This window comes from Dermacentor albipictus, chromosome 1 (assembly GCF_038994185.2).
Source record: "Dermacentor albipictus isolate Rhodes 1998 colony chromosome 1, USDA_Dalb.pri_finalv2, whole genome shotgun sequence".
Lineage (NCBI taxonomy): Eukaryota > Metazoa > Arthropoda > Arachnida > Ixodida > Ixodidae > Dermacentor > Dermacentor albipictus.
Window position 1 is genome coordinate 356,086,540 of NC_091821.1, and position 14,240 is coordinate 356,100,779.

A 14,240-nucleotide genomic window follows, 5' to 3' on the forward strand; every position below is an offset into this window, starting at 1 on the left:
GAGAAAGGACCCGTCGCCGTTGCCGCCGCATCCGATGCTTCCCGCTGAACGCGCCATATCTTACTTCGAACGCGCCGCACCGCAACAAATTCCTGAGACGCTGCAGACTGCGAGGACCTAATGCGCCGTGCGCTCCTTTATACTGAAGAGGACGACGGTGCAAGGGCGCACGCTCGATAAATCGCCGTTCAGCTATGCGTCGCATCGTGTGCTGTCAAGCTCCGCTTTGACGCGAGAGTCTCTTCGTCTATATATCGCTGGGCCGAGAATGAAGGGAACACTGAATTCCTTGGAATCCCTTCGGCATTGGCCACGTGCTTCGTAAAAAAAAATACACTGTACACTGCCGCACTTCAAATTCGTACAGCGACCTGGTATAGGAACACTTGCAGCAGCCGCTCAAGAACGACGCTTACGAGGCATTCGAGTCAAAATTCTTCGTCTGTGATGTGGTTTCCTTGGCTAGCGTGATTGGAGAAAATAAGGGCAACAGTCAGTCAATAAGTGCCATGACGTCCGTAAAAATGTTCTACCAGACTGTATTTGCTCCCTATTGCTTTATTTTTGAGCCGTAAATAATTTGTAGAGGTCATTTAGCCAGTAGTGTTTTCAAGTGCTATCACTCTACCGTCTCTAAGGTGTTTGCGCGCGTAAGCAATGAGACATTACCTGTAGGCGGCTGTATTCTTTAAAGGTAAGCATACGTACAACCACTTAATCGTTCTGAAGATCATCTCAATAGATCCTTTTGCAAAACCTACTGTCACTGGTTGGTGTTGTAGCTTTCGCAGTGCTGCATGCTTTTAAAATTTTGGCTGCGTTTTATAGAGAGACACGTCAACCATTTGAAGCGAGGGTGTCACTGCAGAAGACAGTAGATTTACGGCGTATGTATATAGTAGTAGGTTCCCATTTGTTCTCGGCGTTTTGTACGTAGAATAAATTTCAGGATCCAGAAACAAGCTCGAACGCCGCCATACATATACATCAAACGTTCCCTCGCATGCTATGACAAACGCCTCCGTTGTCGTTTCGCGATGGCGGTGCATTGTCTTGTCAAGACAAACGTGTGTCATCTACGGCTCTCATTGTTTGAACAGAGAAACCGGGTTCACCGAAAACTTCGCCTCGTGTCGCCGCTGCGTGATCTCTCCTTGTCGTTATCTCGCTTGCTCCTTTGGCGGCCTGGTGTGTGCCTCTGTTTTAGTTCCATTTGAAGCGGGATTTATGTGCTCGGATTAGTGAACTCTCAAATGTTTGTTATACATTTTGTTGCTCTAAGCTCTCCGCCCCCGCCCCACTCTTTGCCTCTACTTGGGATGACAACGGGGGTTTTTGCTCCTAAGGTGATTTGTGTTGACGCAGTCGGGTTGCTTAAGGATTTCCAGGACAACAGATTTCTACTCAGGAGCGTCGTACTTTTCGAAAACAACTCCCTGGTTCACGCCTGGATTCCTAAGATACTCACTTCTCTTTCTTTTCATGTGTGACCTTTCCGCGAATCTTTCATTACAGTTTCCGGATGGACAAACATGCGCCGAATTTGAGCTTGGATTTAGCGCTCGCCTCCTGTATTGGCTTGAGATTTGCAGGCGCACACATTCTTATACCCCCCCCCCCCCTCCCTCCCCTCTTTCTTACTTATCTGAATTATAGTCATCCTCTCAAATACATTTCCAAGATTTCTGCCCAACCTGAAAGTAAGAGTTTAAAACAAAACACTCAAGTTTGCTTCCATCGCTTCTATTTTTTTTTCGTTTCTTTAAGCTACGTTCAACCTTTCCCTCCATCGGTCATTGTGGGCGAAGGTTCTCACGTGATTGTGCTAAGTCAGTAGCATGCACCTGGGATAGGTGACGATTCCCGGATTTTCGCACCTATTATTGCGAGGGACACAGTGGGCGCTTATGCTCATGCGCCTGCCTTTAAGATCAGTGCAGCAGGAAACATTTTTACACCGTTAATTTCATTCACTACCCTTTGTTGGCATATAAACGTGCGTTCCCACTGCTTGATCTTATATTGTATAAGTACGTCACATGACAGGAAGTAGTAATTAGGATAATAATATTAACGCCTAAAATGCTTGTTTGTGAGATTTTTCCTATGTTTTATGCTTGCAATAACCATGTGGGTGATCCCTAAAACGACTCAGTGCCATGATTTCCGAAAATGACTGTATTACCTGCATTGAGGCAGGGTGCACGGCTTCAATCCAAATTTCGTGTTTTGTTAATTCGGTTTACTTGTTGTTTATTGTTCGGATATCACTTTCGTTTTTTTTTCTTCCGTTTTTATTTTGGCGCTTGGCTGACTTTACTTCCCCGGTGTAGTCTCTTGGCAACTTCTTCCTTAGATTTAAGACGTTCGTGCCTTTAGGCCAAGCTACATTACCGCGTACGTTCAAATTACAGTGCATAACTTATTTTAACAGGATGAGCTTGAACTTGAAGGTAATAACTGAATTTTACACGTATGTTCGTCAGTGTGAAGTATTCTGCTTGTTAGTACATATATAGGGGAGTTCGCTTCGGCGATGATAGAGCACATCACCATCTCTGTAAGCTGGTGATGAGATCGTGTTCATTTGCACGAGGAATGGGATCCTTACATAGACTGCTCGTAAGCACTGAGAGTAGCCGCAACAAATATAAACCTATAAAGGGAATAAATAAAATGCAAAAAAATCCCGATTAGACAACACAGAAAAATAACATTAGACTGAAAGCCGCAAACATTAAAAAAGCCGCAAACAAGTATAAAATAAGGCACGGCTGAACCATACGAGCAAGCTTATCAACCGAACTTCTCAAGGTGTCTTCATTTACAAGTATAGATTTATGAAGTTTCTGCACAAAGTTTATGTCATCAAAAGTAGATCATTTTATATGCGTGAGACGTTATCATAACTTGAGGAAACAGTCATAACTTCGAAAATTGGGTGTGATGCTTCATAAATGTCAACAAAAGACTTTTGAACTGCTACGTCCAGAGATAAAAATGTTTCGTTCTCTTTTCACTTTCTCCATTTCAGGTATCCAGAATCCCAAGTGATGCAGACCCAGGCAAGAAGATCTCGACCAGGCCTTCTCTACAAGTCACCCATTATGCAAAAACAAGAAAAGTTGATATTTTTAACGGTGCACAGAGAATAAATAGCTTGTGTGCGTGTGCGCTTTCATTTAAAGTAAATAGAAAGTATTAGTTTACCCACTTTCGCTGGAGCTAGTCTTTTTTTCTTCTTTTTGTTGTGTTTTTGCTTCTGCAAGTCGAGAGAAGGTCGTGTGAAGGCCCTTGATAAGGTTTGGTTCTTTGCAGAAAATAAATAAACTTGAGTGATTTTCAGGGCTGTTGTCGCCTTTCTTGACGCGCGACCGTGTGCGTTCATTTAATCATAGTTCTCTGTGACTATTCTCGATTCTTGTTACCCACGCGTCAAAAACAGGACTCAAAAGAGGAGACGAAGACACCACAAACGCAGAGTTACAGCTGGCATTTACCTACCCCAAGGTTACACAAGCAGGAACGATTAAACATCGACATTAATACCTGGAATGCGTGCCACCCATCCTCAGGCTGAGACACGTTTCTATTGGAGCGGTAACAAGAATCAAGAATCTCGAAACGAGCTAGCCCATTTAAGAGCACTACTCGCTGATAATAGTCATGGTAACCGGAGCTGACAATAACCGCACCAAAATAAACGGTACTCGATTCGGCACACGTCACACGCATACCCCTGTCACATTGGATATTTTAATGTCATTAGTACCAAGTTGTATTCCGTGCAACAAATGCCCTTCGACCCCTGTCATTCGGTCATGATATCAACGGCGACCACTGCAAAAAGATTGGTGAGAAATGTGTAGAATGTCTGAAAAGTCAATCTATTTACTTTAATATAAATATGGGGCGTCGCTTCGCTGAAATAGCACGCATATAAAGCTCCTAATTCCAGAATTTCTGGCCACTATAAGACAGAACAAGGTTTGGCAAGCTTATTAGCCATAGCCAATAAATTGAAGACAAACAATGTGACGGACATGCCAGCGCTGGACGACGACGCTCAGTTGCAGTAGGTGAAGCGGTTAGTTGATGTGTACGTTGCATTGCGAGCAAAGCATAATATTCAGAGGAAGAGGCTTGATTGCCAAATAGATGCAGATGCCATTCGAGTCACCCCAAAAAACGTGAATACAGGCGCCCGATTGTTTACAGTATGGCCGAGAAGTAAAGCAACGGCCGCCAGACGCCATTGAGGTGGAGAGTACTAATATTTTGTGAAAGCCTGCCATAGAGCTTTTCTCTATTTAAAATAACAGATGCCTTAAACCACGCAAAATTAATTATCTCTTTACATGACTGCTTCGGAAATTATGAATGCTCAATGCCATATTTAGCCTTGTCTCTGCGTCAGAGGGTGCACATTCGCTTCGAGTGCGAAGCCAAATGAGTTTCTCAAACTCATTTGATTGCGGAAGCCATTCTATTCGCATGACATTAAAACGTCCAGTGTGACAGGGATATAAGAAAGCGTTTTAAGAACAAACAGGCCAACAACTAATCCTCCACCTGCGCATGTGTACCACGGTCTGAGTGTTCTAAACAGATAAACCACAACAGGAAGCACTACACGTTCTTGAAGGCACCTGTGGTAAGAAGCAGCAATGTTCCCTTTTCTTAAACCACAAACCATAGGGTCAGCTGTGAATATAGGGAGGGTCAAACGAAGCTTGATATTTTGATGATGTTGAGTAAAAGCTGACGGCAAGGACAAGAACTATAATGCTGCACTAATAAGAAATGGTAGTCTCACATTTGACGTTTAATAGGCAAGGAACAAAAATGGAACTTCCAGTGCGCAGTTTTCGCTCTTCGTGACATGACTGGGAAAGCTGTTCTGAAAAGACGTGAACAGAGACGAAATTTTTTTAAAGAGCGACGCAACATCCACCACCCGTAGACATAGCGCGCAAGGCTAGAAGAAGCTTGCGTTACGTCTGTGTGCGTGCAAGGCAGGTGTATCGCAATCACTTGCTGTTAAACTTTTTATGATTCGCCCAAACAACTTCGTAACCGCGTTGCCCCTACATTGAAAGTATAACAACTATCGGTCACCGTATTCTCTGTATATATGAAAAAAAAAATCCTTCGTAGGTGTTTACCAATCTGAGAAAATTATAATCAAATACAACGAAGCTGTACCATGGATGCGATGGAATGTGAGTTCTGACACCTTTCGGAACGTACTGGGAGCCTGTGTGCTCGATGCTATTAGTGATGATTCATCACCGACGCCGTCACCACCGCAAGTATACATACTCCTAGCTCACTCCTAATGTGGAGCCGCTGAAACACGACGTCAGAAACAAACATTACGGACTACTGCAATACATATATATATATATATATATATATATATATATATATATATATATATATATATCGCACGAGGAAGTAGCTATCTATCTGTGTAATGTGCACGCAAGGTACCTTTTTTAAAGCTATGTCATGATTGACAACTTTACGTGGATTCGGCGTACGCGGGATCTGGGTATTTATCTGGCTTGGTGATAAAAAAAAGGGAGCGTGGAGGGCTCTTTCGCATTTCTAGAGCATCGTAGAGTCATAAAAGTTGTCGAAAAGTAGGTCTCAACGATATAAGAAGCGAGCATCAATCGCCAAGTAGGTAAAATAGCGTTACGCTCGTAACAGTCACCAACATACTCGTAAGTTAACTTCATTTTCCAATAAGCGGCACTTTCTCTGGTATCGGTCCACCCGGTCACTTGGTCAACACAAAAAAATTCGCAATTTCGACCGAACGGCGGAATATCAATTGCGATAGCAAATTAGTGGACAGCTCTACAAGGTAAGGACCATAGTTTTATCGGCCGTATGAACTTGTAAACATACGCTCGCTAACTAAATTGACAAGCATAGTGTCGCACGCGCACGAGCAAACATGAACACATCTCACTAGATGACCTTGAAAACTCGTGGTCAAAACGCTGGAGCGAGGCGGTGCGGCAGCAGCAGCGAGCGAATTGATGTTCGTGCTGCCTCTCACTTCAACGGGAAAACACAGCGCATACGAAGCTATCAGCACTCCGCGCACTGCGTACTCATGGCAGATCGCTTTGAAGATAAGGGCCGCGCGGGGCCGCGTCATACGAAGCAGATACCAGAGTAGAATGAGATTGAGCCGCCATCGTCGGCTAAGGCTCGCATGCTTTAACACATAAATACAGCACACGGCGCGCGGCGATGATATTATCGCCCTTGGATTTTATGCGGAACATCACGGCGACGCCAACGGCGGCGATTACTGAAGAAGTGCGCCTGGGGTGTTCATGCGATTGCTATCACAATATAAGAAAATAAATAAAAACAAGACGCGTCAACCAATGTCGACGCGAAAGAGCGCAACGTTAAAAAGAAGGAAAAAGAAAAGGGAATCAAACAACTCGACATGAAGAAAATAAAAAGAAGGCCCGCGAAAGAAATATAAGGTACGTGTGACTGTGGAACGAAGGAAAATAATTCAAATAATGCAAAAATAGCATGCAAATTATGCCACATTGCATCATTATTAATTCCCTAATTTTAGATCACATATATACATATACCACGTACGTCATTGCAACCTTGCCTTCTTTCGCGTCAAAATTCGTTGACACGCTTTTCTTTTTTTTAAATCAATGATAATTGCAATTCAGGACAGAAAATATGCCGCCAGTCCATGCTTTGAAAGTGGATGTCTAGCGAAGCTGCTGCCGACGTTAGGCAAGCACGACCGTCGTTAGAGGATGTTAAACAGGCACCACTACAACAAGCGACGTATGTCACGCGGTCACACATGTGTGCGGAAGTGCAACATACACGCTCGTTCCTCTAGGCCTTAGCCGAGCGCTAGTGCCTTATTGAACTAATTCGATTAAATTGTGAGTAAATTGCGTCACTGAATCCGAGAAGTACGACTTACACACAAGCTGCCGACGTGATAGCTTCGGGTTGTAATTTTTCGGTTACGCGGAAAGTCAGATAAAGCCGTTTTCCAGGTGCCGTTTGAGGTCTGTCTTAGGGGCCTCGGCCGCTAGGTGGAGGTACGGTTTTTGGACAGTGTTTTCCATAACGTCGATTGCGGTCGCAGCACACGCTGCGCGACAGATGCAACGCTCGGAGCGCCCACGCATCAGCGACAGGTACACTGTGTACACACGTACGTCACGTCCGCACGCACGTATGTCGAAGTGCAGCATATATCCTCATTCTCCTAGGCCCTCCGCCAAGTGCAAGTGCGTTGCTGAATTAATTTAATTTCTCAAAGTAAATTGCGCCAGAACATTCGTAAAGGATGACTTACATAAATGCTGCATACGTGATAGCCTCGGATTGTAATTTGAATACGCGAGGATAACGGTAACGTCATGTGACGATACCACCTGATGACGTCATCATGTCAAACGTGACGTCACGCGACTACGTCTCTGTCAAGTTATGATGTCTCCTGATGACACCCTGTGATGCCTCTTGGAGAAGCAGCACAATGTGCGCTTCCCGCTTCTTCTCACGGTCTCCGCAATCGGCCAACATTTTTGTGGGCCGATCGGATGGGGCGCGGACGCCAGAAATCTCGTCCAACTAGACGCCAACAGCTTCGTTGTAAAATATTTAGGACTGCTACACAAGTTGTGTTGCTGAATGATATCAATCCCGCCGCCGCGCGCCGGTCTTCACCGCACGAAAAAGACTACGCAGCTCTCCTTAATGGTTTTTCTTCAAAGCAATTGCCAGCAGTAATTTTACGTTTGTAGTCAGTGCCGCTATAATATCAACAGGAACAGCGTGGGGACTTCGTTAAATCGATCAGGATTGACAGCCCTCGGCAATCCTTGAATGGTCGGAAGTATATTTTCACTAACGTAGCTCCTAACATGCCATTGCATGCTATAGGCATGATTGCCGAGCTTGGGGGAACTTGTCTCAGTCAGTGTACGCCATCTACGACATCTCTCCGCAATCCCATGTGCTCACACGCAATGAATCTCTCCATGATTCCTACACAGATCTGACTTTATTTCGCGCACGAGCGCCAGTCACTCGCATCATGGAAAGGAAATCTTGGTTGAGTTTCCAGTCACGTGAAGAAATCAATTAGCTGTCAGAGACCTTCCGGAACCATTGTAGCCTCTCTGGCATGTGCTAGTCATTTGCTAGTGTGATGCGACGATGCTACCATCAACATTTGCCAGAACATGGGGATCGAATGGTGTGTTGTAGTGGCGAATGGGAACATTTCAGCCAGAAATATAATCACCATTTAGTGTCTTACAAGAAAATCTAGTACCGTGTTCAAAAAGCTAGCCTTACATAAGAGTGTTTCATATATTATGTGGCCGATGCCATCGTGCCCGGTATTCATGGCAGTGATGGCATGACGTCATGACCGCCCTGGTAATGGAGAACCACGGACGGCACTTGCGTAAAAGAGGTCTCCTGAACAATGCGCATTAATGTTTTAGCAATATTACCACGCCATCGATTGTGGACTGTGCTAGTGTTTCTTGCAGCTAACGGCACATTCACATAGAAAACCGCTTCATTCTATTCGGAATAATTTCCATTGGAAATAAACGTCCGCTTTGGTTGATTAACAATAACAAGGAACAAGACTACAAACTATTCTGATCAGCGATTCTGTTTTTTTTTAGCTGCGTTTATATTATGGAGAGTTTCGTATACAGTACACTGATTCGGCATGTTTTCTGCACAAACCAAACACAAATTCCACGTAATTCACGTATATTTACATAGATACCGTAATAACTATATGGAGGGTACTGACACTATATGGACAATAGTTGGACAACACAAGGAATAGTTTCAGTGCAGTGATAGAGAGCTTTTAGAGAGTGATAGAGAGTGATAGAGAACATTTTGCCCTGCTCGTCTATGAAAAGAGCAATGGTCTCACTCGACACAAGCCACCGACGGGAGGTGGGTGACCCTCCGCGTTCTCTCTGTACCTAGATGTTTCGGGCTAAGTCATGGGCACTCATCATCGGGGCACTCATTTTCGTTTATTGTGCGGTAATAAGTTCCTTTGTTGGGTGAGCATCAATCAAGTTCAGCATCTTCGCGGGGCAGAATGAAATCGGGCGGCGTCCGAGAAGGGTGGTGGGAGTCGTTGCACCGCTGCCTAGCCTCTTCAAGTCAAGCACGCCCGTCGGCTCAAACCGTGAGTCACGCTACGTTCCCCCTGACTGAAGATAAGAACGCCCACGCTGTGCTCTGACGCAGGACGACGATACCGAGGAAGGGACACGCTACGCCGATGCCCGTCACTGTCCACTCACGTCAAGCAGCCGCCGCAGCCAAGTCTCTTCCGCCCACGCCGCCAAACGCGACGTGAGAGATATGAGACTAAATTAATAAGTACATGAGCACACAAAGCGGTGAAGTCGCTCCGAATATACCTTCTCGTGACTGTGTGTTTTCAAAGTGTAATGAGGGTGAAGGAGTAACATGCGCTGACGATAATGTGCTGAAAGCTGTTGATTAATGAGAATATGAATGATGGAATGAATGAATGAATGAATGAAGGAAGGAAGGAAGGAAGGAAGGAAGGAAGGAAGGAAGGAAGGAAGGAAGGAAGGAAGGAAGGAAGGAAGGAAGGAAGGAAGGAAGGAAGGAAGGAAGGAAGGAACATAACTGTGACTACTTTTCATCGTCATCGTCTTCAGTCATTTCACATCACCTGAATTCCTTTTGAAGTCTGGTTTTTCAACAATTGCCCTCAGCATGTTCCAAGAAAAATGTGGCGGTCTCCTGGAGCAGAAATAGGAGCCGTGAAACGATGGTCGATTCAGAGGGATGGATGGATTTTTTTGTGGGGCCAGCTGTGAGCGACGATTTAATTCAGCGTGACAAGCGATGCTTCTGCTCGCAGCCATATCGGAATAATTCTAAGAGAGCGTCAAGGGAAAACTCCTGTCACGTACATCTATCTCAACCATACCACCTGTAAGTGCTGTTCTCACGTGTACATTGGGTCCAGAGAAGCTTGATTTTCTGCAACTGAGTATAGGAAAGACGTGCAGTGTCCTTTGATCGGATTTGGCCGGAGGCGCGGTGATAACAAGAAGCGACCTGAAGAGGTACCGATTTGAGCGAAATGAATCATTAAAATATACTGGTCCAGATTGCTGTTGCGTACTATAATATTGCAGGAAAGCACACTGTGGCCCTTTTGAGTATTTCTATATAAGCAATGTAAAAGGAAGGTGATACAGTGGAGTCGTCCACGTACTGTTCTACGGGTCCGAAGCATGAAGCTTATGCCTTTAGAACTCTCTTAGACAAACGAGAGATGCTGCGTACCTCAGAGCTCTCATACGCGACTATAGATTCACCAGCCCTTCCTACTAGAGCAATTACTTTCTTTTCATTTTTATATGTTGTTTTAAAGAAAATGACCATGTGCTCGAGCTAAAGTTGTGGATAAGCTCGTTTTTAGAACTCACTCGCAAAGGCTTCTTTCTTCAGCCTGAGTAGCCGAACACCAGCGAGCAGAAGCACGCAAACTTCCCGCGATGAATCTTTTCTGTCATTGTTTAATTTATTTTCTGGGTCGGGCGATTGCATGTCTATGTGTGTGATCTTCCGCTTCCGTCTGTGAAAACAGACCATCTCGTCCGGTTCTCGGTGGCTGCATATTTGCGGAGCAAATACAGTCTCCCAGCTCGCCTCATTTAAATATGTACAGTTTAGTAACATCGCGGAGGACTTCAAAGCAATGAATCCAGTCGCTGGTGAGCCGAAGTAGGTTTCAGGGTGTGGAAAGAGGAGTACAAGGCTAAATTTTAGGTTATATTGGGAGCTGCGGCTTTGAGTTTTTGGAGGCCAAAAAGAATCGAAGTGTAGGCGGAGCCGCTAGAGCATGTTTGCGTTTGATTTGGGATCGAGTGCTAACAATCCTTATTCGACTTCTTCTCTTTCTTCTTGCTGAGACAACTTGTGCTTGCAATAAAGTTGTATACCAAAAGACCGTAAGCTTGTGTCAGCGGTATAAATTTATTATTTTGTGGCATTTAGGCTGCGTAACCTTGTTTTCCCGTCGGCTCCTTCATCAAACAGTCAAAGAATTGCTGCCAGATGATCAGCATGTGTTCCTATACCATTCTAAAGAGGATAATTATTTTTTTAAATCTCTGTGCCCTTCTATAACCAACGTGTGCATCAAGAAAAGAAAACCGGATGAGACAATATTGCTAACATAAAAACAAATAATGAGCAAAACAATGCAATTGATTGCAGAAAAATAAGCTTTTATTTTAACGTTCTTCCTGCAGAACTACAGAAAGATCCTGTCATTATTATATCAACAAATCTCATCATAAGGAAGGCAAAATACCGTGCGATACTACAAATTACAGTCTAGAAAGTCCAAGCATCGAGAAGAGCCGCATGCTCTAATTACAAAGCTACGCGTTCTCGTTTTAGTCAAATCAGTAATGTTTCTTTTGATGTTCACTATCTCAATTTCAGGTCGATAAAAAAATAAATTCGTGTGTTTATTCTACCATTAACAAAACTACTGCGTTTTCACGTTCGCCTAACTGTATCGCACTGGCAAATATCAGCTCTGCAACCATATGACACGCGATCGAGACGAAAATAGTTAGTTAATTTGTGTTTAATGGCGCAAAAGCGACTAAAGCGATGCTGCGCCAGCCACAAGATATTAAGAAATCAAATGTTAAAACCTCGAAAGCTGCGTTATATATAGTGTGTGCAAAAAACTTTTTTTCTTCTAAAAAGCTTAACAAGTCAGTGAAGGGCACTAGCAGTTCATCTGCGAGTAATAAGGCGGGGTGTAAAAGTATGTGTAAGTTGTACAGATTGTGTAAAAGCTTCCGTCTTTGTGTTTCAGTGTTTGGACATGCCATAATAATGTGCATTACTGTGAGTGGCTCATGGCATTTCTCGCAAGTTGGCGGGTTGGTGGGTGGTCTTGTGGAATGTCTTTTTTCTTTAGATGTGTTAGTGTCCAGTCACATAGCTGTGAAAAGTTGTACCATGGGGGCAATCTTGGTGGCCTTTCAGCAACCTGCAGGACCTCATGAGGGACTTCATAAGTCTGACAGTATTCTTCGTGTCTTAAGATCAGTGGCCGAATCAGGTTGGGTTTTGAAGTAGAAAACTGCGTGTCAGGTGTGTACACCCTATTCGAAGTCGACATAGCATCTCCTCATAGAAGCGTTGCTGATGACTGCACGACTTCCACTCGCCAAGCAGTGGTTCTATTGTGTGTAACTTGTTATTTATGCAAGAGTCTCATTCTAGTTGCCACTTTGACGTCAGGGCCTTATGAATCGCCCGGATACTGTCTTGGTATGTAAGTGTTGTTTGCGTTATAACTTTGTGCGCTGCCATGAACGCGCATCTATCTGCTGCTTCATTTCCTGGTATCCCAACATGGCTTGGGACCCAGCAGAATCCTAAGGTTCTACCGTATTTGTTATAGGCCAACATGTTTAGGATATCGCCAAGCAGGGGTTCAGACTCGGAGTTAAGGTTTAGAGCTCTGAGTGCGCTTAACGAATCGGTATATATGATAGCATCCATCTGCTTGTCGCTGGTAATTTTTTTTACTGCCGTCCATATCGCAGAAACTTCGGCGCTAAACACTGAAGAAAAATTATTTATCCGAATGCTATTTTTCCAATTTTTCGTTATTTTTCGGACACTTACGTATCCTTGTGTTGTGGAGCCGGGATTTAGCTTTTTGCGCACAATACCGGCAAACTGGGGTATTGTGTTTTCTGCCGCTGAGATTTTAACTTCAGTGATTTTTTGATTAAGTTCATCAATACTAAGCTCTGGCGAAAAGACATTTTCCAGTTTCGCGTTCTCCATAAAAACATGCCAGTCAGCGAGCTGTAATTTCCATCGGCGTGGTCTAGTTACTAAGGTTTGTGGTGATGATAGGAGTTTGATGAGTGCGGGTAAGTGATCGCTACCATATGACGTGCCGAGAGCTTCCCATTTAATATCAGTAAAAAGAGAGGGCAAACAAAAAGCTAAATCTAAAGAACTAGAAGTCCGGGAAGTCGGTGAGAAATAAGCTGATGCACCTGAGTTTTAAAGACAGATGCGATTTCACAAAATAAAATCTTCAGCGAGTTGTCCTCTTTGGTCAGTTTTGACACTGCCCCAAAGAGTACAATGACCATTAAAATCTCCTACTAAAACAAATAGCTCCGGTAATTGATCTGTTAGATTTTCTAAGTCTTTAATAGTAAAATATGTGTGGGGTGGAATATATAGCGAGCAAATGGTGATGGTTTTGTAGGAGAGAATGGTGACAGCTACGGCCTCTAAAGATGTACTTAATTGGACATTTCGGGTAGGAGTGCCGCCCTGCACGACTATAGCCACTCCACCTGACAAACGGCTGGAACATTCGCGGTCCCTTCGGACAACGGTGAAGCCTCTAAGGAATTGACTGTGTTTAGGACCTAAGTTTGTTTCCTGTAGGCAAAATGCGTCTGGCAAAAACTTATTTATTACGTCTTTAATGTCACCTAAATTATGAATCCGTCCTCGGCAATTCCAATGCATGATAAAAGCCATAGTGGCAGAATTGAGAATGTTCATATATATATATATATATATATATATATATATATATATATATATATATATATACTAAGCAACAGTATATGACATTTGTTGGCGGAAATGTATTATTGGAAGAACGGTAACCATTCATGTCACCAGTCCCTTTGTTCGCGTTTTTTAGTGCGCTCCAGAGAGCGCTGATCTTTTTGCGTCGATGACGCCGGAGTTTTTGTGTCGACCTCCATAGCCTTCTCCGAGGCGCTGGATGGTCGAGAACGAGACGCTGAGACGCACGTCTCAGGCCTGGGAGTTCGATTTAGCCTGGACCCCTGTGAAACCGGGGTCTGCAGGCCCGTCTTTGATGATGATGATGGAGCAGCACTGGCTGCTGCCACCAAGGGGGCGGATGGAGTTACTACTGGGCCACTGACTGTGGTCCCTGTAGTCTCCTGAGCCCATTGCGGTGCTATCGCCTGCCGCACCGCACTGGCGTAGGTTGTTTGAGGTAAGTGTGCTAATTTCTTTTTTGCTTCATAGAAGGAAATCTTCTCTTTCCCCGTAAGTGCAATTATCTCTTTTTCTTTCTTTCAGCAAGGGCAAGATCGTGAATACGC

The 14,240-nt window shown here is 44.2% G+C and overlaps 1 protein-coding gene across 1 annotated transcript in view; it reads left to right on the forward strand.

The window, feature by feature from the left end:
* LOC135902317 (carboxypeptidase N subunit 2-like) overlaps positions 1-3,345 on the forward strand; it is a 164,725-nt gene extending 161,380 nt beyond the window's left edge. The window contains exon 4 of the mRNA XM_065432293.2: positions 3,035-3,345. The gene's annotated coding sequence lies outside the window, so the exon portion shown is untranslated. The remainder of the gene's footprint in view (positions 1-3,034) is intronic.
* The last annotated feature ends 10,895 nt before the right edge of the window (positions 3,346-14,240 follow it).